Genomic DNA, 23,804 nt, shown 5'->3' with positions numbered 1-23,804 from the left:
AAAACAGCTTTCAGCAGGGCAGGTGTGCAGTGCCCGCAAAGGACCACACACAAGATCCCCAGAGAGAAAGTCCCTTATTAGGAAGCAGTAAGGGAGAGATTGAGTGTGATACAGTCTAGAGAACTGGAAGGTCTTTAGGAGAAATAAGGAGATAAGATGCCACAGTCCGGCTGAAGCAAAATAACTGAGGGGTGACAAGCAATTTGTGTAGATTGATAGAGCTGGAGTGGGAGCCCTTTATTGTAGGACAGGAGGGGTATACATACATTTCATACAGTTTATCTTAATTAACATAAACTAGATACAGCAGTCAACCAATAAGCAATCTCCACACTTAATGGCTTGCTGGCGTTACTTCACAAACCACTCCCTCTGGCAAAATGCTAGGCGCCATTCTGACTTGATTACAGACTTTAACATTTTTTCCTTTTGTTTAATTTAAATAACAACCATAGTGGTTTTTACACAAACACCATAAATAATCTGCTACAAACAGAAGGGGAGGATACAAAATGCCACAATATCAAGCCAAATGATGGCTCCATGCAAGAAGCCCTTGGAAATATTATACCATCAATGACACCACTTGCAAAGATACCAAGTTACAATTTGTTGTAGATTATAGTTTGTTGTTTCAGTCCAGGTAAAGCAGTGTCTCAATAGATTAACTCACAGTCCAGGTAAATCATAGTCCAGGTAAGTTCTACAGGCAGCTAGCTTAAATCACAGTCCAGGTAAGTTCTATAGGCAGCTAGCTTGCTCTGAAGTTTCCTCCAGTTATCAGCAACACTGGAAAGTCTTCCACCCTCGTCTTCAACAGCACTGGGACTAAGGCAGGAACTCCAGCAATGATGCTAAAGAAAATCTTGTAGCATTCCACTAAGAAAACAACCTTCTGAACAATTTAGTACATTATCTCAAGGTTTTTTACATTTGAAATAAGCCTTAATAGTGCTCATTACTCATTAGCTTCCAGTGTGGGAGAACCATTGTAGTTACTGGCCTTGGAAATGACCAAACTTCAAGGATGTGGGCCATCTTTCGCCTGCAGCATCCTGGGCAGTCCCAAATGGCCCCAGAGAGAGTCTGGGAAGTGTCCCAGACTATGGGGAGAGTCCCAGGGAGCGTCCCAGACTTCAAACTGCCACTGGGCACAGGGAGCATGAGCCTGCAAGACTGTGCCTCTGGGTCAGGTTTGGGTTTGGGCTTTCACAGTGGTGTCCTGCTACCCGGACAGGGGTCGGGGAAGAGCCAGTTGCCACCGCTTGGAAAGTCCTTACTGCGCCATGACCAGCTCACGCACGTGGCAGCCGCTGCACCCTTCGGTAATGAAAAGTATTTAGAAATAGCCTTTTGTTGTAACTTTTTTCCTGATAATCCTTTTTTCTCTGAACTTTCTTCTTTCTGATTAGAGTTCCTGGGCTTCTGTCAACACATGCCCTAAGTATTTTTGGTTCCACTGGGGTGCCTCCTTCCCTTAGTAATTTACTTTTCACCCCTTCCATATTTTTATCAAAAAGACAATACAACATTTCAAGACAAAACAAGACACAAACATACTGTATCAATCTTCTCCATTTTTTTAAAATGGCCATTTTTTCTTTTGCCCTATCTGCCTACGGACGAGCAGATTTGCTCCTGTCCTATCTTTCTAGGGATGGGCAGCTTTTTTTTTTTTCATCACTTACCCCCGAGTGTCCCGGATCTCCCCGCACAGGCCACCATCTGCCGTAGTCCGGCTGCAGCAAAATAACTGGGGGGTGACAAGCAATTTGTGTAGATTAATAGAGCTGGAGTAGGAGCCCTTTATTGTAGGACAGGAGGGGTATATATACATTTCATACAGTTTATCTTAATTAACATAAACTAGATACAGCATTCAACCAATAAGCAATCTCCACACTTAATGGCTTGCTGGCGTTACTTCACAAACCACTCCCTCTGGCAAAATGCTAGGCGCCATCCTGACTTGTTTACAGACTTTACCAATAAGACATGGTGCTCACATTACATGAATGGGCCCAAAAAGAAATCCCTGAGGTACAGTCTCTATTAGGAGACTGGCGGGTTCCAAACCTCACTTCCAGTTGCCCCACACCCAGGACCAATCCTCCCTGCTTGGTTACCATCACCATTCTGAGGGCAGTGATACCAGCAAGCAAGAAAATACTTGTCTCCAACCAAAACAATCCTTATTTTTTCTTTGAGATTTTGTTTTCTTTTTTCCTTTTTTCTCCCTCTATTCTTCCGCCTAAAAATTTACAACATGAAAACAAATACTTCACATGAATTATGATATTGAGGACTGAGATGACTGAGTAGTATATTACAGTTGTGTTTATATATTCTGTTCTTTTCCTTTTTGTTTTGTTTTTCTCCAAGTTCTACTATTTTAATATTTCATTTATTTTTCTTAATATAAATATGTGTTTGTTTTATGTACTCTACTGTTTTCCCACTTACTTGTCTGTACCAAATTACTTCCTCTCTACTCACCTGCTACTAACCTTCTTCTTTATATTTCTCTTTCACACTTTCTAAGTGTGAAAGAGAAATGTAAATTCTCACCTCCTACCTCATCAGCATATCTTCCTACACCTAACCCCCAGTTCTTTGTCTACCATCAGAAACTCTAAACCCTTTTTAAAACCTACTAATTATATTGTAGATAATATTTAAATTCACATTTCTGTACATTGTAATCAAACTGTAAATGTTTATTAGCAATTATTTGTTTTTAGATGATATATTGGGATCTGTTAATATTGTTCTATCCTCAAAGCAAAGGTATTGGAATCCAATAGGGGCACTATAAGCCCATAGGGAAAAATGGTAATGCCTCAGATCCACAGTACTAGAAGGAAAGACATATGAGCAACATGAATATTTGAGGGAAAGTGACCCAAAAAAATCAAGATACCACATTATTAGAATCCATGGCCATCACAGCAGATGAAATTACAGAGAAGGAGTTCACAATGTACATAATTAAAATGTTCTGTGAATTAACAGATGGTATAAGAGAGCAAATACAGGCAGTAAAAGATCATTTCAACAAAAAGCTTCATAAACAAATACAGAAAGCAAAAGGTAACTTTAAATGGGAAATAGAGGTTTTAAAGAAAAACCAAACAGAAATTCTTGAAATGAAAGAAACAATAAACCAAATTAAAAGTTCAATTGAAAGCATCACCAAAAAATTAGACCACTTGGAAGACAAGACTTCAGACAATAAAGACAAATATATATAATCTTGAAAAGAATGTAGAGCACACAATGAAAATGGTAAAAAAAAAAAATGAGCAGAACATTCAAGAAATGTGGGATAGCATAAAAAGACCAAATTTAAGAGTTATTGGAATAGAGGAAGGCATAGAGTCCCAAACCAAAGAAATGAACAATCTACTAAATGAAATAATATCAGAAAATTTTCCAAACATGAAGAACAAATTGGAAAACCAAATTCAAGAGCCTTATAGGATGCCAAATGTACACAATCAAAACTAATCTACATCAAGTCACATTATAAGGAAAGTGTCTAACATGCAGAATAAGGAGAGGATATTAAAAGTGATGAGAGAAAGGAATGATATTGCATATAGGGGAAATCAATTAGATTATGTGCAGATTTTTCAACCCAGACCCTGAAAGCTAGAAGAGCCTGGAATAATATATATCAAGCTTTGAAAGAAAATGAATGCCAACCAAAAATCTTGTATCCAGCAAAATGAAGCTTTAGATTTGATGATAAAGTAAAAACCTTCCATGATAAATAAAAGTTAAAAGAACTTATAGCTTGAAAACCTGCACTACAAAAAATACTTGGCAAAATATTCCATGAATAGGAAATGAAAAACAACAATGAAAATCAGCAGAGGGAGGTATTACACTAAAGATAAAACCAAGAAGAAACCAAGTCAAGTTAAACAACAAAAATAAACAAAAATGACCAGGAATGCAAATCAAGTCTCAATAATAACCCTGAATGTTAATGACCTACACTCACCAGTAAAAAGACATACATTAGCTGATTAAATTAAAAAAAAAAAAACAATATGTTGCTCCAAGAGATTCATCTCATAAGAAAAGGCATATGCCCGACTGAAGGTGAAAAGTTGGAAAAAATCATACCACTCACATGGACTGCAGAAGCAAGTAGGGATTTCAAATAAAGGAGTTTAAGCCAAAGTTAATCAAAATGATAAAGAAGAACATTACATACTACTCAACAAGACATAACAATTATAAATACATATGCCCCAAACCATGAAGCATCTATGTTCATAAATCACACTCTTCTCAAGTTCAAGAGTCAAATTTACCACAACACAAAAATCCTGGGTGACTTTAACACACCTCTTTCACTACTGGGTAGATTTTCCCCAAAAAAGCTGAACAAAATCTAAGAACTTGCTAAAAAAATCAATAACTTAGACTCAACTGACATATACAGAATATTTCATCCTTCAATGAGCAAATATACTTTCTTCTCATCAGCACATGGATACTTCTCTAAAATAGGCCATATATTCTGCAATAAAGATACTCTTAACAAATAGAAAATAGTAGAAATACTACTCTGAATTCTACCATATCACAATGGAATTAAAACAGAAATCAATGATAAAATAAAAAATAAAAACTACTCCAACACCTGGAGACTAAATAATATGCTACTGAATGAACATTAGGTTGCAAAAAAATATCTTAGATGTAAATGAGAACACTAGTACAACATATCAAAAGCTCTGGGATACTATTAAGGCAGTATTAAAAGTAAAGTTCATTGCATGGAATTCATTCTTTAAAAGAAGAAAAAGTCAACAAATAAAAAATGACCTAACATTACATCTCAAAGCCCTAGAAAAATAACAAACCAAAACCAAAAGCAGTAGAAGACAGGAAATAATTAAAATCAGAGCCAAAATCAATAAAACTGAAATAAAAGAAACAATTGAAATAATCGCCTGAACAAAAAGTTGGTTCCTTGAAAAAAATAATAAAATTGACAAACTCTTAGCCTAACAAAGGAGAGAGACAACTCAAATTACTAATATATGTGATGAAAAAGCAAATATCATGACAGACTCTATATAAATACAGAAGATAATTAGAAATTATTTTGAAAACTTATAGTCCAATAAAATAGAGAATATCAAAGGCATTGACAAATTTCTAGAATCCTATGATTTGCCCAAATTGAATCAAGATAATATACACAATTTAAGCAGATAAATTTCAACAATGAAATAGAAGATGACATTAGAAGCCTACTACCAAAGAAAGACCCAGGGCCAGATGGATACACAGTTGAGTTCTACAAGACGTATAAAAAATAACTAATTCCTATACACTCCAAATTATTTAATAAAATAGAAAAAGGACCACTTCCAAACTAATTTTATGAGGCCAATATTACTCTGATTCTAAAACCAGACAAAGACACATCAAAGAAATAAAACTTCAGACCAATATCTCTAATGAATATAGATGAAAAAGTCCTCAATAAAATTCTGTCAAATCAAATACAAAAACATATCAAAAAAGATAGTATACCACGACCAAATGGATTTCATTCTAGGGATGCAAGGTTGGTTCAACATACAGAAATGGATAAACACAATTCGTCACATCAATATAAGAATAATATGATCATCTCAATATATGCAGAACTGCATTCTACAAAATACAGCACCCATTCATGTTCAAAACACTAGAAATACTAGTGATAACAAGAACATATCCAACATCATAAAAGCTAAGCCCAGGCCAATATCATTCTAAATGGAGAAAAATTGAAAGCATTCTCTCCAAAAACTGAAACATAGAGAGATGCCCTCTTTCTGCACTTCTATTTAACATAGTTCTTGAAACTCTAGAGAGAGCAATTAGACAGATGAAAGAAATTAAAGGGATATGGATAGGAAAACAAGACTCAAACTATCAATATTTTCCATCAATATGATTCTATACCTAGAAGACCCCAAAAGGCCCACCAGAAAGCTTCTAGAACTAGTAAATAAATTCAGCAAAATAGCAGGATACAATATCAACACCCATAAATCAAAGGCATTTCTGTATATCAGTGACAAATTCTATGAAAGTGAAATGAGAAAAACTACCCCTTTTACAATAGCCTCAAAAAATTATAAAATACTTGGGAATTAACCTAAAAAAAAGAGAAGAAAGACCTCTACAATTAATACAACAGAATACTAAAGAAAGAAACTAAAGAAAACCTTAGAAGATGTAAAAATCTCTCTTGTTCTTGGATAGGCAAGGTTAATATTGTCAAGATGTCCTTACTACCAAAAGCACTATACAGATTTAATGCAATTTCAATCAAAATCCCAATGACATTTCTCATAGAAGTATAAAAAGCAGTCATGAAATTCATCTGGAAAAATAAGAGACCCAGAATAGCTAAAGCAATCCTTCACAAGAATAGTGAAGCAGATGGCATCACTGTGTTAGACCTTAAACTATACTACAGAGCAATAGTAACAAAAACAGTCTATTGGCACCAAAATAGACTAATAGATCAATGGTACGGAACAGAGGACACAAAGATAAACCCATATAACTACAGTTATCCTATATAAAACAAAAGTGTCAAAAACATACATTGGAGGAAAGATACCCTCTTCAACAGATGATATTGAAAAAACTGGAAATCCATATGCAACAAAATGAAATTAAAACCCTATCTCTAACTATGCATAGAACACAACTGAAAGTGGTTCAAGGACCTAGGAATTAAACCAGAGATACTGTGCTTATAAGAAGAAAAAGTAGATGCAAATCTCCATCATGTCAGATTAGGCCCCAACTTATTTAATACGACTCCTATAGCACAAGAATTAAAATCAAGAATCAATAAATGGGCTTTTATATGAATCAAACTTAAAAGCTTCTTCTTGGCAAAAGAATCAGCCAGAGAGGTAAATACAGAGCCTACATCTTGGGATTAAATTTTTTCTACTCTCATTTCAGATAGAGCATTAATCTCTAGTGTATAAAAAGAACTCAAAAAGCTAACTACCAAAAAAAAAAAAGCTCAATCAATAAATGGGTCAAGGAAATGAACATACATCTCTCAAAAGATGACAATCAATCAACAAATATATGAAAAAATATTCAACATCTCTAGCAATTAAAGAAATGCAAATCAAAACTACTCTAAGATTTCATCTCACTGTAGTGAGAATGGCAGCTATTTTTTAAATTTTTAAAAAATTTTTTAGTTGTAGTTGGACATAATCTTTATTTAATTTTTTTATGTGGTACTAAGGATCAAACCCAGGGCCCCGTATATGCTAGGTGAGCACTTTACCACTAAGCCACAATCCCAGCCAAGAATGGCAGCTATTAAGAACAAAAAAAACCAATAAATATTGGTGAGAATGTAGGGGAAAAGGCATACTCATACATTGCTGGTGGGACTGCAAATTGGTGCAGCCACCGTGGAAAGCAATACAGAGATTCCTTGGAAAGCTGGGAATGAAACCACCATTTGACCCAGTTATCTAACTCCTTAGTCTATACCCAAAGGACTTAAAACCAGCATACCATAGGGACACAGCCACATCAATGTTTATAGCAGCACAATTCACACTAGCTAAACTGTGGAACCAACCTAGATGCCTCTCAGTAGATGAGTGGATAAAGAAAATGTGGTATATATACACAATAGAATATTATTCAGCAATAAAAGAGAACAAAATCATAGCATTTGCAAGTAAATAAATGTAGTTGGAGAATATAATGCTAAGTGAAGTTAGCCAGTCCCAAAACACCAAATGCCGAGTGTCTTCTCTGATATAATGAGGCTTGGGTTGGGGAGGGAAAGTATGGGAGAAGTAGACAAATTCTAGATAGGGCAAATGGGTGGGAGGGAAATGGAGAGGGTATGAGGGTAAAAAGATGATGGAATAAGATGGATATCATTACCCTTAGTACTTGTATGAAGACATAAATGGTGTGAATATACAGTGTATACAACCAGAGATATAAAAAATTGTGCTCTATGTGTATAATATGAATTGTATTGCATTCTGTTATTATCCTCACAAATTACAATAAAAAATAAAGAAAATGCATTTAGTCTATTTTTAAGAGTCTCTGTAGTCTTAATAATTCCAGCATTTCCCAAATGTCCAAATCCAACGTCTCTGAGACTCAAGGCAAATTCTCAACCTGAACCGCTGTGAAAATAAAAAGTCAAAGTACACACATCCATTATATATAATGGCACAGAGTAAACATTTCCATTTCACAGGGAGAATTAAGTTCATAAACAAAAATAAAAAAGGTTTGGGATTAATGCAAGACTGAAATAAAAATGGATAAACAAATTTTATAGCTCCATATTCAGCATCTGCAGCACATGCTATTATTATATTCTCCTCAATGGGTTTGTGTAATTCTGTTTTCATTGCCTTTGCTGCTTGCAGCATATATGGCCTCTCTCTCTTGGTTTGTTTCTACTTGATTCCTGCATATTTGCTCAGCAGATATCCCATGGTACTAGCATCTTTGAATTTTGGGTGTCTCCACTGCAATTTTGACTTTCGTCTGTCTCACATCTTTACACATCACCCTGTCACAGGCAGCCCTGAGGGACACTGACCCTGCTACATTTTTCCTAGCCATTTGCATTCCTTTGAAACCTCTGTGGAAGCCTCAATAATCACCTAAATATGGCATCTTTTATTCTTGGAGAACCAGCACTACATGGTTGATTCCAAGGTCTGCCACAGTCATGAGAAGTAACTAAGCCTCCTAAGACCAGGAATGCCTGTATGGCTAAACATGGTGAAAACATTTCATAGAGTCCCCTGTTAATGTAAGGGACTCTTTTGGTCTTCTCTCAAAGAAATTTTTATTTTTATATCCTTAAACCTGAAATGAGTGTGATCTTGCCAATTACTGAAATGTCAAACCATCTTTCCTATTATCTCTGTGCAAAGTACTTAGCATTTCTATAGTGAATTGATGTCTTTAATGACCAAAACTCCCTTAGCCCCAGATTTACCCACACTTTTCTGGTCAAACTGTAAGATATTCAAATCTTTCTGCTCTGATATCTGCTTCTGATTATCAGAGTAAAATTGGCTAAAAGCCATCAGTAATATAATTGCCACTGTCTCAAAGTTGTGCTGCCTTGAAATTTCCTCTGCCAGATTAATTATTTCATCACCTTTAAATTTAGCCTCAGAGAAATTCTGAGAACATGGACAAAATATCAACAACTTTTTTTGCCAGAATGTAACACAAATGGCCTCTTTCTCCTCTGAGACCTCATGAGCCCAATCTTTACTGTCAACAGATCTATCAGCATTCTCATCTTCTTAACTCCCCACCGAGTTACCCATTAAGCTCCACTTATTATGATCCAAAATTTTCTAGCATACATTTTTTTTTTAATTTTCAAAATTCTCAACCCCCTCCTTGAAAACATGCTCCAAAATCTTTTGAATCACATAGTCAGGTTAGTCACAGCAACAATTCCACATCTTGGTATGAATTTCTATTTCATTCAACTTTTGCACCACTGTGACCAAAAGACATGACAAAAATAACATGGAGGAGGAAAAGTTTATTTGGCTTATGGTTTCAGGGGTCTCAGTCCATAGATGACCAATTCCATATCTCTGAGCTCTAGACAGGGCAGAACATTGTTGCAGAAGGGTGTGGTAGAGGGAAACCACTAAGGACATAGCTACCAGGAAGCAGAGAGAGCCATGTTCATGAGACAAAATATAAATCCCTAAACCATGCCTCCCCCATGACCTACATTTTCCAACAACTACATTCCTGTGCATTAATCGATATCAGTGGATTAGATTAATCCATATCAAGTGATTAGGTTTAGGTCCTCATAACACAATTATTTCATTTCTTTAAAATCTTACGTTATCTCATACATAAGCTTATAGGGGACAGCTACTAACTAAACCATAACATGAGGTGTCTCCCAACACCTCCTGTGTTATTTGAGAAATGTATAGAGATGAAGTGATTGTCCTATGATAGCTGTACTGTTGTCTTCCCAACCTAGTTTTATATGGAATGAGTGGTAATTGTATGCAGATGGGGCATGACTAGAGGAGGTAAGTCCTGGAAGGTTCATCTTCACTGTGGCCCCTTATATACATACCTCCCTCTCTCTGTCTTCCATCTCTCTCTCTGCTTTCTGGCTGCCATGAGTGAAGTAGTGCTGTTCTTCCATGCCCTTCCACTGGGATGTTCTGCCTCACATTGGGCCCAGAGCAATAGACCAGGATAACCATAGACTAACTGAAACTAAGAGCCAAAAAACAAAAAAAAAGTTTTCCTTCTCTTAATTTCCTCTTGTCAGGTATTTTAGACACAGTGAGGCAATGCTGACTAACATAGGGACCTTTAACAGGTGATTGGATCATGAAATTTTCCTTCTTGTGAGTGGATTGATGCCCTTGTGATGGGTTTTATGGTTTGGGTGTGAGGTGTCCCTCAAAAGCTCATGTGTGAGACAATGCAGGAAAGTTTAAAAGAGAAATAATTGGGTTATGAGAGCCTTAACCCAATAAGTGAATTAACACCCTGTTGGAATAAACTGAGTGATAACTGAAGGTAGGTAGAGTGTGAGTGGAGGAGATGGGTCATTGGGAGTGTGCCTTTTGGGTGTATATTTGTATCTTGTGTGTTGAGTATCTCTCCCTGCTTTCTGATCATCATATGAGCTGTTCCCCTCTGCCATACATTTCAGTGATAATGTTGTGCCTCACGTCAAGCCCTGAGGAATAGAACCAGTTGTCTCTGGACTGAGACCTCTGATATTTTGAGCCCCCAAATAAGCTTTTCCTCCTCTACAATTGTTCTGACTGTGTCTTATAGTCACAGCAGTGAAAAAGCTGACTAACACAATGGGATTAGGTTACCATGATACTGGGTTTATATAAACAAGTTTGTCCCAATTTCCTTTCTTTCTCATGTGTGCTCACTTTCTCTTCTGCTATGTTATCATGAAACATAATGGCCCTTGGCAAATGCCAACATCATGTTATTGGATTTCCCAATCTCTAGAAACATGAGCCAAATAAACTTTTATTGTTTATCAATAACTCAGTCTGTGTAATTCTATTGCATCCAAAGAAAATAGGAAAAAAACCCCACAAAAATGGTTCCAGAAGTGTGATTGTTTCTATTACATGTGTCTGAATATTTGCAAGTGGCTTTGGATCTGGAAATGAAGAGGTAGGGCTGAAAGAGTTTAAAGGAGAAGCATAGGATAAATCCTGTATTGCCATAAATATGTCATTAAAGGTGATTCTGGTCAGAGTTCCAAAGCTAATGAAAACTATAGGGAATGAATCATCATAGACATTTATTAAGTGGTTCTGACCAGAAAGTAGATAGAATTGTGGAAGTTACACTTCTATGTGATCACCATTTTTAGATTCCATACATGAGTGAGATAATGTGGTATTTGTCTTTCTGGCTTACATACCTTACCATAAGGAAATACAGTTCCATTCATTTGCCCCAAATGATAGGATTTCAATCTTTTTAAATGCTGAATAGTATTCAAAATTTTCTTTATTTAATTATCAGTTGATAAATACTTATTTTTTTCATTTCTTAGCTATTTTGAACTGTGCTACTATGAAGGCTATACTTATCATACAGTTGCAAAGAACAAGGCAGGATTATCTCTGTGTCCTAGGATTTTATGAAAGATGAACTATTGCCCACATCCTGCATGAGTGGGGAATGGGTTTCCCTTCAGTAGGATGAGCTGGCTGAGAAATAAAAGCTAAGAAAAGTAGCTTAGTTTAGCTTTGTGGCAAAATGACCACAGAACACAGAAAGTTAATTTCAAAGAGGGGGCAGAAATGAGAAAAGCTGACCAGATAGGTCCATCTTCTAACAAAGAAAGGAGCCCACATTTCCTGTATTTATATCAGAAGACATCAACGAAATACTATGGGAAGTTCTTCACAAAACGGGATAGAGGTGGGAGCAGGCAGGCTGCTCAGTTCCTAGTGGGTCACACCCATCACTTGTGCTGGGCAGGACCTTCTAGCAGAGTGGATGGATAGTTCGCTTGCATCAGGTGGTCCATCCCAGTGGAACTACCATAGGAATCCCTCCCTGGCTACAAAGCTGAAAAGGTCCTCAAGCATTTCAGGGATGGCGTCCCACAGTGAAACATAACAGTGATAACTAGAATATACCCTTGAATAAATATTCAAGAAGCGAGGCAATCAGGCTGATGCATGGCTTGAAGTCCAATCTCAAATTCTGAATAAACGAACTACTCAGAATTTGCTTAATTTGGGGAGGCTGGAATATGAATCAATGTTTAAAAAAGTAAAAAATAAAAAGTTTAAAATCTTATTAATGGGGCTGGGGATGTGGCTCAAGCCATAGAGTGCTCGCCTGGCATGTGTGTGGCCCAGGTTTGATCCTCATCACCACATATAAACAAAGATGTTGTGTCCGCCGAAAACTAAAAAATCAATATTAAAAAAAATTCTCTCTCTCTCTCTCTCTCTCTCAAATAAATAAATAAATAAATATTTTTTAAAAAAACTTATTAATGCTTTTCTTTGATGTGGCTTTTTCTGGTTTTGAAATCAGGGTGATATTGGCCTCATAGAATGTTCCCTCTTTTTCTATTTCATGGAAAAATTTGAGGCATATTGGTATTAGTTCTTCTTTGAAGGTCTTATAGAACTCAGCTGTGAATCCACTGGGTCCTGGGCTTTTCTTGGTTGGTAGGCTTCTGATGGCATTTGCTATTTCATTGCTTGAAATTGATCTGTTTAATTTGTGATTCAGTTTGGGTAAATCATATGAGTCTAGAAATTTATTGATATCTTTGATATTTTCTATTTTATTGTAGTACAAATTTGAAAATAATTTCTAATTATCTTCTGTATTTCTGTAGTGTCTGTTGTGATATTTCCTTTTAAATCATGGATTTTAATAATTTGAGTTTTCTCTCTCCTTCTCTTCCTTAGCATGTCTTGTTATGTATGGGCCAGGCTATATGGACAATGATCAAACAGACACCATTTACCCTGAGACTCCATATAATTTAAGAAATGCTTCTTCCATGGGAAAGTCCCATCTCTGTACCCATTAATAGTTATGTACAATAACATACTTGGCAACAAATAATAGCAATTCTTATACAATATAAAGTCTCTTTGATTTCCATATTTCTTGAGCAATGTACCTTGTCAGAGATTGATTGTCTAGATGTTAGTAACCATTCTCTAACTTGTAGTGAAGTAGGGTCATTTTGACCCACTTCCCTTCTGCTTGTTTGCTGTTATGCCAACCTGGAACGTGCAGCAGAAAATACCAATTTACCTATTGCATTATCTTGCTAACTACCCAGTTCAGCTTCTGCACCTGCTTGCTTTCAGCTGCATCAACTTGGATGTAGTTTTTGTGGCTTTTGCCTTTAAATATCCTAAAATTTTCAGGCTCAGGACTGCTTCTTACAGAGACAGTAATGGGTGCTGTGGAAACTGTCTGCAGCTGGCTAAAAAAAGAAAAACAACTTTCAATTTGGACAAAACTGGGACTTAGTGGATTTTATTCATTTTTTCAAAGAACCATCTTTTTCTTCTGTCAATTTTTTTAATTGTTACTTTTGTTTCAATTTCATTGATTTCAGCTCTGATTTTAATTATTTTCTGTCTTCTACAACTTTTGGTGTTGGTTTGTTCTTCTTTTTACTAGGGCTTTGAGATGTAATGGTAAGTGGTTTGTTTGTTGGCTTTTTCTTCTTTTAAGGAATGAACTCCATGCAATGAACTTTTCTGTTAGTTCTGACTTCATAGTGTCCCAGAAATTTCAGTATGTGGAATGAGTGTTCTCATTCACCTCTAAAAATTTTTTAATCTCTTATTTGATGTCTTCTGCAATCCATTGTTCATTCAATAGCATATTATTTAGTCATATCAAAGAAAGAAAACTTCAGACCAATATCTCTAATGAACATAGATGCAAAAAATCTCAATAAAATTCTGGCAAATCAAATACAGAAACATATCAAAAAGACAATGCACCATGATCAAGTGGATTTATCCCATGGATACAAGTTTAGTTCAACACACAGAAATCAATACATGTAATTCATTACATGAATGATTGAAAAAAATCATGTGATCAACTCAATAGATGCATAAAAACCATTCAACAAAATATAGCACCCATTTATGTTCAAAACACTAGGTAAACTACAGGTGATAGTAACATGTCCAACATTGTAAAACATATCTATGCTAAGCTCAGTTTTCTCCATCATTCTAAATGGAGAAAAATTGGAAGTATTTCCTCTAAAAAATGGAATAAAACAGGGATGCCCTCTTTTAGCACTTTTATTTAACATAGTGCTTTAAAAACTAGCCAGTGCAATTAAACAGATGAAAGTAATTAAATAAATATTAATCAGAAAAGAAGAACTCAAACTATCATTAATTTCCAACATGATTCTATACCTAGAGGATCCAAAGAGTTCCACTAGAAAACTTATAGAACTATTAAGTGAATTCAGCAAACAAGAAAGATATGAAATAAACAACAATTAATCAAATGCATTTCTCTATATCAGTGACAAATCCTCTGAAAGAGAAACTAGGAAAACTACTCCCATTTACAGTAGCCTTAAAAAAAATACTTGGGGATCAACTTAACAAAAGAGGTGAAAGACTTCTACAATAAAAACTACAGAATGCTAAAGAAAGAAATTAAAGAAGACCTTAGAAGATGAAAATATCTCCCTTGTCCTTGAATAGGGAGTATTAATGTTGTCAAAATGACCCTAACATCATTATCACTGTACAGATTTAATGCATGTACAATCAAAATCCCTATGACAGTCTCTGTAGAAATAGAAAAAGCAATCATAAAATTCATCTGGAAAAATAAGAGACCCATAATAGCCAAAGAAATTCTTAGAAAGAAGAGTGAAGCAGGTGACATGACTATACCAGACCTTAAACAATACTACAGAGCCATAATAACAGAAACACCATGGTATTGGTACCAAAATAGACTTGTAGACCAATGGTACAGAATAGAGGGCACAGAGACAAACCCACATAAATACAGTTATCTCATACTAGGCAAAGTTTCCAAAAATATACATTGGAGAAAACATAGCCTCTTCAATAAATGATGCTGGGAAAATTAGAAATTCATATGCAGCAAGATAAAATTAAACCATTTTCTCTCAACATGCACAAAACTCAACTTGAAATGGTTCAAGGAGCTAGGAATTCGACTAGAGAACCTGAATCTATTAGAAGGAAAACTAGGCCCAAATTTTCATTATGTTAGATTAGGCCCTGACTTGTTTAACAAGACTCTTGTAGCACAAAAAATAAAATCAAGAATCAATAAGTGGGATAGATTAAAACTGAAAACTTCTTCACAGAAAAAAAAAATAGTGAGGTGAAGAGAGAACCTACAAAATGAGAGCAAATTTTTACCACACGCACATCAGCTAGAACATTAGTCTCTAGGATATATAAAGAACTCAAGATATTTAACACCTAAGAAACAAATCAATCAATAAATGGGCTAAAGAACTGAAGAAATGCTTCACATTTGATCAACAAATATATGAAACAATTTTCAAATAGAGAAATGTAAATCAAAACTACAATTTCATCTCACTCCAGTCAGAATGGCAGCTATTAAGAATACAAATATCAATAAGTATTGACATGAATGTTGGGGAAAAGGCACACTCATACACTGCTGGTGGGAATGCAAATTGGTGCAACCAATATGAAAAACAATGTGAAGATTCCTTGGAAAACATGGAATGGAACAATCATTTGATCCAGCTACCTGACTCCAAAGGACTTAAAAACAGCATACTACAGTGACTCAGCCACTTGAATATTTATAGCAGCACAATTCACAATAGCTAAATTGTGGAACCAAACTAGGTGCCCTTTAGTAGATGAATAGATAAAGAAAATGTTGTATATATACAAGTGGGATATTACTCAGCATTAAAAGAGAGTAAATTCAAGGCACTGGCAGGCAAATGGATAGTGTTGGAGAATTTCATGCTAAGTAAAGTTAGCCAATTCCAAAAAACCAAAGGCTGAATATTTTCTCTGATAAGCAAATGCTGCTTTATGATGGGGGGGCATTGGAGGAATGGAGGAACTTTTGATAGGGCAAAGGGGAGGAAGGGGAATGCAGGGGGACTGGGAGTTGGAAAGATGGTGAGATGAGATGGACATCACTACCCTAGGTACATGTATGAAGAAATGAACGGTGTTACTCTAATCTGTGTATAAGCAGAGAGATGAAAAATCATGCTCTATATGTATCCTATGAATTTAAATGCATTCTGCTGTCATGTATAACAAATTAAAATGAATAAATATATTTTTTTTTAAAGTTAGGTTTTTTTTTCAAACAGAATGTGATTAAGCTAAATTTTCTCTCACCATCCTAAAAACAGGCACCTAATATTCTCATAAGCAGAGATCTGCCTTAGGAACACTTATTTTCATCTTGCAGACACTGGAAGACTTGCTTCTATGGTAATATCTGTTAATACAGAAATGATCAACAGTTTCTGATATTTAGACACTCTTCTCTTTATTATGATGAAATTAAGCTTATCAATCAACATCCCAGGTTTTCACATAGGAATTTCAATGAACATTTTAATGTTTCAATTACAAATATAAACTGATAGAAATACATCGGTAGATGTATAAGGACAATGTAGATAAAGACAACACAAACCTAACAGAAATGAAGAAGCACTTGTCTGTGTGTAGATATGTTTGCATAAGGAAATACATTGCACTAGCATGTAGGAATAGGAGACTGATTAACAAAGGATAAATTGAAGAACAGGGAAATAGTGTTGACAACTGAAATTATGAGAACTAAAAATTAATAAACATGATAACCTACATTAAAATGTCATAGATAAATGGGTAAACTGAGGAAAATATTCAAGAATGAGATTTCAAAAAAGGTAAAGATGTGTGATATTAGAAGAATAAGTATAATAGATGTTCAATTTAAGAGGTAACAAGTACATATATTAGAACTCCAGAGCCATAGGACAAAGAAATAAGAGAAGAAATGAACAAATATTAATTTAAAGTTTCCCAGAACTAATGTTTCTGTATTTTTAAACAGCTCAATGATAAAGAAGATAAAATCCACATATAATGCTGTGGATTTTTCAAGCATAAAATTTTTTCATTACTTAAAAGATTAAAATCATAATGCCATTAAAATGCTGAAGAATAATCCTTTAAGAATAGAATGCTATGAGATAAAACAATTTCATTTTTAAAGAACATAACATTCTTCAAAGAGTCTATTCCTAATAAAACTATCAATCAAATATAATTTAAAAAATATTGCTGTCATGTACCTTCTCCTGTCATTGTTTAGGAGATATTTTCAATGAATAAGGGGAAAAAAACCAGAAAGGTATTGTAAGGAGTCGTTCTGGAAATACATACCCTTAAGTCCTGAGAAAAAGACACTGAACAATAAATTATTCCACCACTGCAATAACTTGGGCTTTACCTCTGTTTGGATAATAAGACGTGGCTTCAGGAGTAGGCGTTACCCAGTGGGGTTGAGTTACACTCACTTGTTCCTTTGTAATCCTACTCATTTGCCCTTTGTGGGATAGAATGTTCCAAGGAATCTTCCCTTGTGTGTCCCCTGTATAAGAATAAAGAATTCCAGTGAATCTCTCTCTTTCCATGGACTCCTAAGGTGGGAGAGCTCTCCCGGATTTTGAAAAGGTACCTCTGTGTGTTTGCATATTTTCTTTGCCATTTTCTTAAATTATTGGAGTAATCAGATTTGTGAACCCAGCATTGGACACCAGCTAGGATAGATAGATAGTGATAAATGCAGGCTCCGCTAGAATGTTTTAAGGTGGTTGACAAAATGTATATGGATAAAGTGTAGCCCTCTTTCATAAGCACACTTTTTATGACTTATTGTGTGAAACTAATGTGCATTTTTTGGGTTTGAAATGTTTCAGATAAGAATTCTTTTATAATTTATGTACTGGAAATTAATGTGTAAGGAATGAAGGAAGAAAGGAAAGATGGTTTTATTTGTGGGACATTAAAATTCCAGAAGTTCTCTGCTTCTAAAAAAAAAGTAAAGTATTTTCAATTTTTAAAAAAATTTTATTGTTACTTTCTAGAATTATTTAGACAATTTGATTTGGGCAAATAAATCTGCTGAGGCTCTTACTGCACCCTATCAAACAATTAAAATCTAGTGAGCTATAACTCACCAGCTCTCACACAGATGCAGGACTCTAACCTGCCAGTGGCACTACTTTTAACCTTTAGATAACCTGGCCTGGGTGCCAAATGCTTGCCTGCCAGTGCCAGCATCTGCCATCAGAACTGGCTTTTGAGTTGGGGACTTTTGGTGTGTTGATGCACTGCAAAGGGACAGTGCAAAAGATGGAGGAACAACTGCTCCATGAGCGGGCTAACCACTGAGGACAGGTCACAGAGACAAGGCAGGTCAGCTGCTGCCCATGGTATCCTACCCAGGTGAGGCTATACGTGGCACCAGGGGAAGCTCCCCCTGCCATTCAAGCCTTCTTCATGGGCACAGGCTCACCCCAGCAGATAACAGGTGCACAGTGGCAACCTGGCTTCCTGTTTCTGCCTCCCAGTGACTAGCCCATCAGCCAGGGCCACCATCGGAACTGCTATGACCCCAGGGAACTGGGGAAATGCCCACATGATGTGGTCACAGAGGAACTCCAGGCAGGGGAACATGACAGATCGAATGCTATAGAAGACAGTAATATTGTCTTTGAAAATATATATTTAAAAAACTCTGACTTGAAAAGTGATTCATAAGTCAGCTCCCACACAGAAAGAAATTTTATGAAAGACAACCAAATTATTTCTATTACAGTATTCATTATCTGTAGGGAAAAGTATGATATATGACAAAATGTACACTTAAGTTAATTTTAAAAGGTAATTTAAGTAGATATAACATAAAAGTTCTTAATGAGTAGAAAACATTGTGTCATCATTTAATTGGAAGCATTTTTATTATTTTCTGTAGTAGCATAAAATAATTCTGTATCTCATAACCAGAGGTAGCTGGTTGTGTAAGCTGATAATATATAAGAAAAATAGGTATAGTGAAGGATGCCATTGGTGGAACGGGAGTAACGCAAAGTATCTGTGTTACATTTTTTCAAATATGGCTTAATAAAGCCTAGACCCAAAACAGTGAAAAATGGCAGCCTCAGTGAATTTACTGTGAATAAGTGTAAACATTACATTTCTTAAAAAGAAGTCAACATATTACATGTAAATTTAAAGGGTGAGAACTACAAATGTAAGCACAGCATTTTGAAATTTGAAGGAAAATATCAGAAGAAACTTTTATATAATTGAAAGGCACTTAATGGTGGCAGGCATTGATCTCTGTTTTCTACTAAAGGACTTGTAATTTATTTTTTTAAACTAAGTATATCAAGTACTTTAGTAATTTTTAAAAATTAAACAATGTAATTAATTTTAAAAACACAAAAGATATCCGATGTTCATTACATTAAGTACTTTCAAAGAAATGATGAAAAATAAGCAGCTGTGGTTATCTGTACTACATCTATTTTATATGATTTTTTTTGTGATAACATAACTGAAAAAATTAGACTGCTCATAAATGTTTTACCTGTAAAACAATCAGCATAGTGCTTTTTACATGTAGTACTCAACTGTTTTGTGGAAGTATAACACTAAAATGTTTTATTCTTAATACTAAGGATGACCTTGGTAACATGCATAAAGTACAAAGATTTCCCCAAAATTGGGTGAGACCAGTTAGGGAGTGGAAAGGCAGAAAGGTTGAGATGTGCTGGTAGCTGATGAGAAGAAGTCAGGAGAAGGACTCAAGGATGACATTGTTAACAGATTGCCACAGAAGGGGAAGCAACTGTGGATTTCCCTATTTTAAAAGCAGAGCATGCTTCAAATGCCCAGAGGTCTCTTACCTACTGAAAGAGAGAGTTGGATGATCACTTTTCCTTTCCTGACAAAATTGGAGGCTGTTTGAGTGATTATCTGCCATCTGTTGTCTACAGCGGTTCAATTGCTGAAGAGTCCTTTAGAAGCAGGGAGAAAGAGCTCATTCTCGATGGAAGGTTGAATGTACATTCAGAGGTAGCTGAGCAAGTGCCCAGCTAATCCCTTTTGCACACAGGGACAAGGCTGCCACCAACTCTAATTGATTCTGAAATGAATCTGTATAGAAAATTAGAAGGTTTTGGATTCCCATGCGAGCTCCAATAAAGAGGCAGGATGTAAGCCTGACAGCTGAATGGATTCAGAAATGAAAATCTGATAAGCGGCTTAAAACTGTACTTAAGTCCAGAAATGATTTGAATGTTGTTGTTAATGGCACATTGTATGTTGTCACCTAGTTAATTATCTCTGAAGATGAGTTCTTGCAGAGGAGAAGATATGCCATTCTTTCACAGCTTTTCCTCATCACATATTTATTAACTTCCCCCCTTTCCCAACTATCCTTGCTAGAAGGCAGAAAGAAAGGATTAGGCCACTGCAGCTCCTCTGTGGCTGTCAGTTCACTGTGCCAAACTTCAAATATGAACTGTTGCATGTACCGTCACCGACATTTCCTTTTACATCTTCATTTGCAAATGAGGAGCTGACATTTGTTAGGCCTTGTCTTTGCACACAGCTCCACCACATGAAAAGCAAACACTGTCACTGCTGGCTACTTTGTTTATTCCTTTGCAGATAGTATATGGCCTATTTAGAGATTTTCTTCAGAATTTTTTTTTTAACTAACTGAGATAGATAGTCACAGAGCTACATGTCCTCATATTTTATTCAGGAAGTCGTCTGCAGTTTATGGAGCGTGCACTGCATTTGATAGCTATTTAAAACTGTATTTTTAAAACCGATTTGCACTTTTCTGGCTTATATTCTTTGAGTTTATTTTCCCTAGATAAATGTAGGTTCATTTCAGGATTTAAGAGTTAAGGTTTCTTACGTATTGATTTTTTTTAATAATAAGCAAATATTTTTCACTAAATGAAAACAAAAAAAGTAAATTTAAAAAGCATAATAAATTTTCCAAATATTGTTCTTGGTTTATTAAAGTTTCATCTTTTTAAAATTAGCTCGACAATGTCAACATACTCAAAGTCATTGAGATGATTATCTGTTATTAAGAAACAGCTTTATGTGAAACAAAGGCTTAAAAATATCCTGGTCTAGAGCATATTTATGCCTGCAGGTGAACTACAGGCCAGTCAAGAAAAGCAGACACTTACTTCCTAAGGTGATAACCTAAAGGATTGATTTCATGCTTAATTTCAAATTAACTTAAAATGCAGTGAGTGCAAATTTTGAGTCTTCTAAAAATAATAAATCCAACTCAGATATTAGGACAATGGCATCAAGTAAGAGAAAAATGGAAAAGATATTTCATGGTGATTAGTAAATTTCAAAGCATCATAAACTAAAATCCTCATTCCGATTTGATCAAGTCTCCAGAGCTGTATTTGTCATTTAGTCCCTGTAACTAAAGTGTTCTGTAAATGACATTTTCCTCACATATGTAAACATAAAGTGTAACTTTTTATTTTATCATGCCATTCTGATTCTATCCCTGCTTATATTCACTGATACTCAGTGGACCCTAGGCCACAAAGTCTGAAAATTGCTGCTCTTTGCCTTTCACCTACACAGAAGTCAAGAGTTTGCAACAAATTACATATTATAAGTCATAAATTCAGAGCAGTGTATAAAGTAGTATTCTTTTTACACCAAATATGATAGAGGAAAATTACCCATGTTTGTGTCTACTTAGAAACACCTAGGTGATATGTTCCCAGGAGGGGATTATCTTTATATCTCACACCTGCCATTTCTCAGAACCAAATAATTATCAGCTCATGCAGATTAAATAAATAATCTTACCTTCAATCAGTTATTTTTAAATGTTTCCCTTTCTTTCATACTGCTCTGCTTTGTCTCCTTACAAAACAAAAATCACAATCCATATGTTATTAAAATACTATTAGATTCATGTTTAAAAACAGAAAGAATTATAAGTAAATGCCAAAGGGAATATCTGCCCAGATATCATGTCAATGACAAGGAAATAAAAATGGTACAAAAATGTCAGAAGAATAGCAAGTGAAGCTTAATTGATTCAGCTCAGAACTGTCTCAACTATATGTGAAAACCAAGGATTAAATCCCAATTGTTGCAAAATGTGAATACAAATTAGACAAGTGGAAAGAAATTCTTCCTTTAGTATACCACTCTCATTGAAATTTATAAACTCTTCTCATAAGATAGTAAGAAACTTGAGCAAGAATGGTATAGAAGAAGAGTGGCTATACTATGCCTGTTATTCAGATAGCATATTTTGTGAAAGCAGATACAGAAAATTGATTTTGAAAAGGGAACTTTTAAAAGTATCCTTTGGTATAAGTGTTTGCTTTTACTATTTTTAAAAGAAATTGTAAATGTGGGGTCATTTTGCGTCTTTCTTCTGATCCTTTATTTATTTCTAGCCAACAGCATTTTATAGGCCTATTATCTCTGATAAGGTAAGGCAAACTTAAGATCAATGAAATGAACTGGCAGATCCCCTTCTAAAACAGCACCCTTCAAACAGATACATGGGCTAGCTGGAGGAAGCAGCATTTGGCAATCTTGTGAAACTTACTAATTACTTTTTTAAAAACCATCTTTGATTATTAATCCATTTAGTAATCAGTTAGTTTCATGTTCTTGTCATATTATTTTGTTCTCATCTCAATTTTGTGCCAGTTTTCTTTTTAATAATTGGGCACTAGCTACATTATCTTTATGGCAATGATAAGTATAAAGAATTTGAGTTTTGTATATCACTTATTTTTCATAATTGCTAAGTCAATTTATTTTCTTTTGTGAATAGTATGTTTTTTCAACAGTATAAAACCATACATTTTATGTTTAGTCTCTTAGATAATATCATGTTCTTAAAATTTTAAAAAAATTTTATTTCTTTTTCTCTCTTACTAAAATATAAATGTGATGGTTTTAATAGATATAAATTTATATATATATATAGAGAGAGATAGATATAGATATATAGAGACATATATGTATATACCAATGTTTGCCTTAGAAAGTAATTATAAAAGTATTTTTATATATTTTGGAAATTATTATAAAAATTATACTGATATAAGTCTTAGTTGTACTGGATATAATCCTGCAAGGAATAGCCAATTGCATAGCTTGCTTCCAAGAAAGTATTGCAAAGCAGCTCTTAACACATAGGAGGCTATAATATGTACAATATGAACTTTACCCAGGGTACAATTTATTGGATCAGGGACTAAAGAGTGACACCAGCAATTAGGCTGGATATGGACTCAGGAAGTGCAAGGCATGAGAGCATTATCTAGCAAAATTACAATAAGCTAGTTATTAACTGATTGCCTCTAGCAGATTTTATTTTGATGTTAGTACTCACATAAGGATTTATAGGGAAAATAGGGATCATATGATAGTAAAAAAGTAGTATAATAGAACCCTCCCAAATTGCAATGAACCATACTAGAATAAACAATAAGTATCTTTCCATTCAAAGGAAGAGTGAATGATTAATATTTTGGAGCTTACTCCACATAGAGCTTATCTGTGTCTCTGCTAAGATTGCTTTATAATCATTATTCTTTGTGTATCCATTCAGTAAATATGCATTAAAAGCTTTAACATGACTATCTTTTT

At 35.0% G+C, this 23,804-nt stretch overlaps 1 long non-coding RNA gene across 1 annotated transcript; it reads right to left on the bottom strand.

Annotated features, from left to right (window-relative positions):
- Positions 1-202: 202 nt before the first annotated feature.
- Positions 203-20,445, bottom strand: LOC144366103 (uncharacterized). Its single transcript, XR_013424971.1, has 4 exons — positions 20,042-20,445; positions 17,578-17,718; positions 1,689-1,753; positions 203-1,320 (listed from the first exon to the last, which is right to left on the bottom strand). It is a non-coding gene; the product is annotated as an uncharacterized LOC144366103 (long non-coding RNA).
- Positions 20,446-23,804: the final 3,359 nt, after the last annotated feature.

Source organism: Ictidomys tridecemlineatus, chromosome 8 (assembly GCF_052094955.1).
Source record: "Ictidomys tridecemlineatus isolate mIctTri1 chromosome 8, mIctTri1.hap1, whole genome shotgun sequence".
In the NCBI taxonomy this organism is placed as follows: Eukaryota; Metazoa; Chordata; class Mammalia; order Rodentia; family Sciuridae; genus Ictidomys; species Ictidomys tridecemlineatus.
The sequence above is the reverse complement of the archived record's forward strand: the minus strand, read 5'-3'. Positions and strand labels throughout refer to the sequence as shown.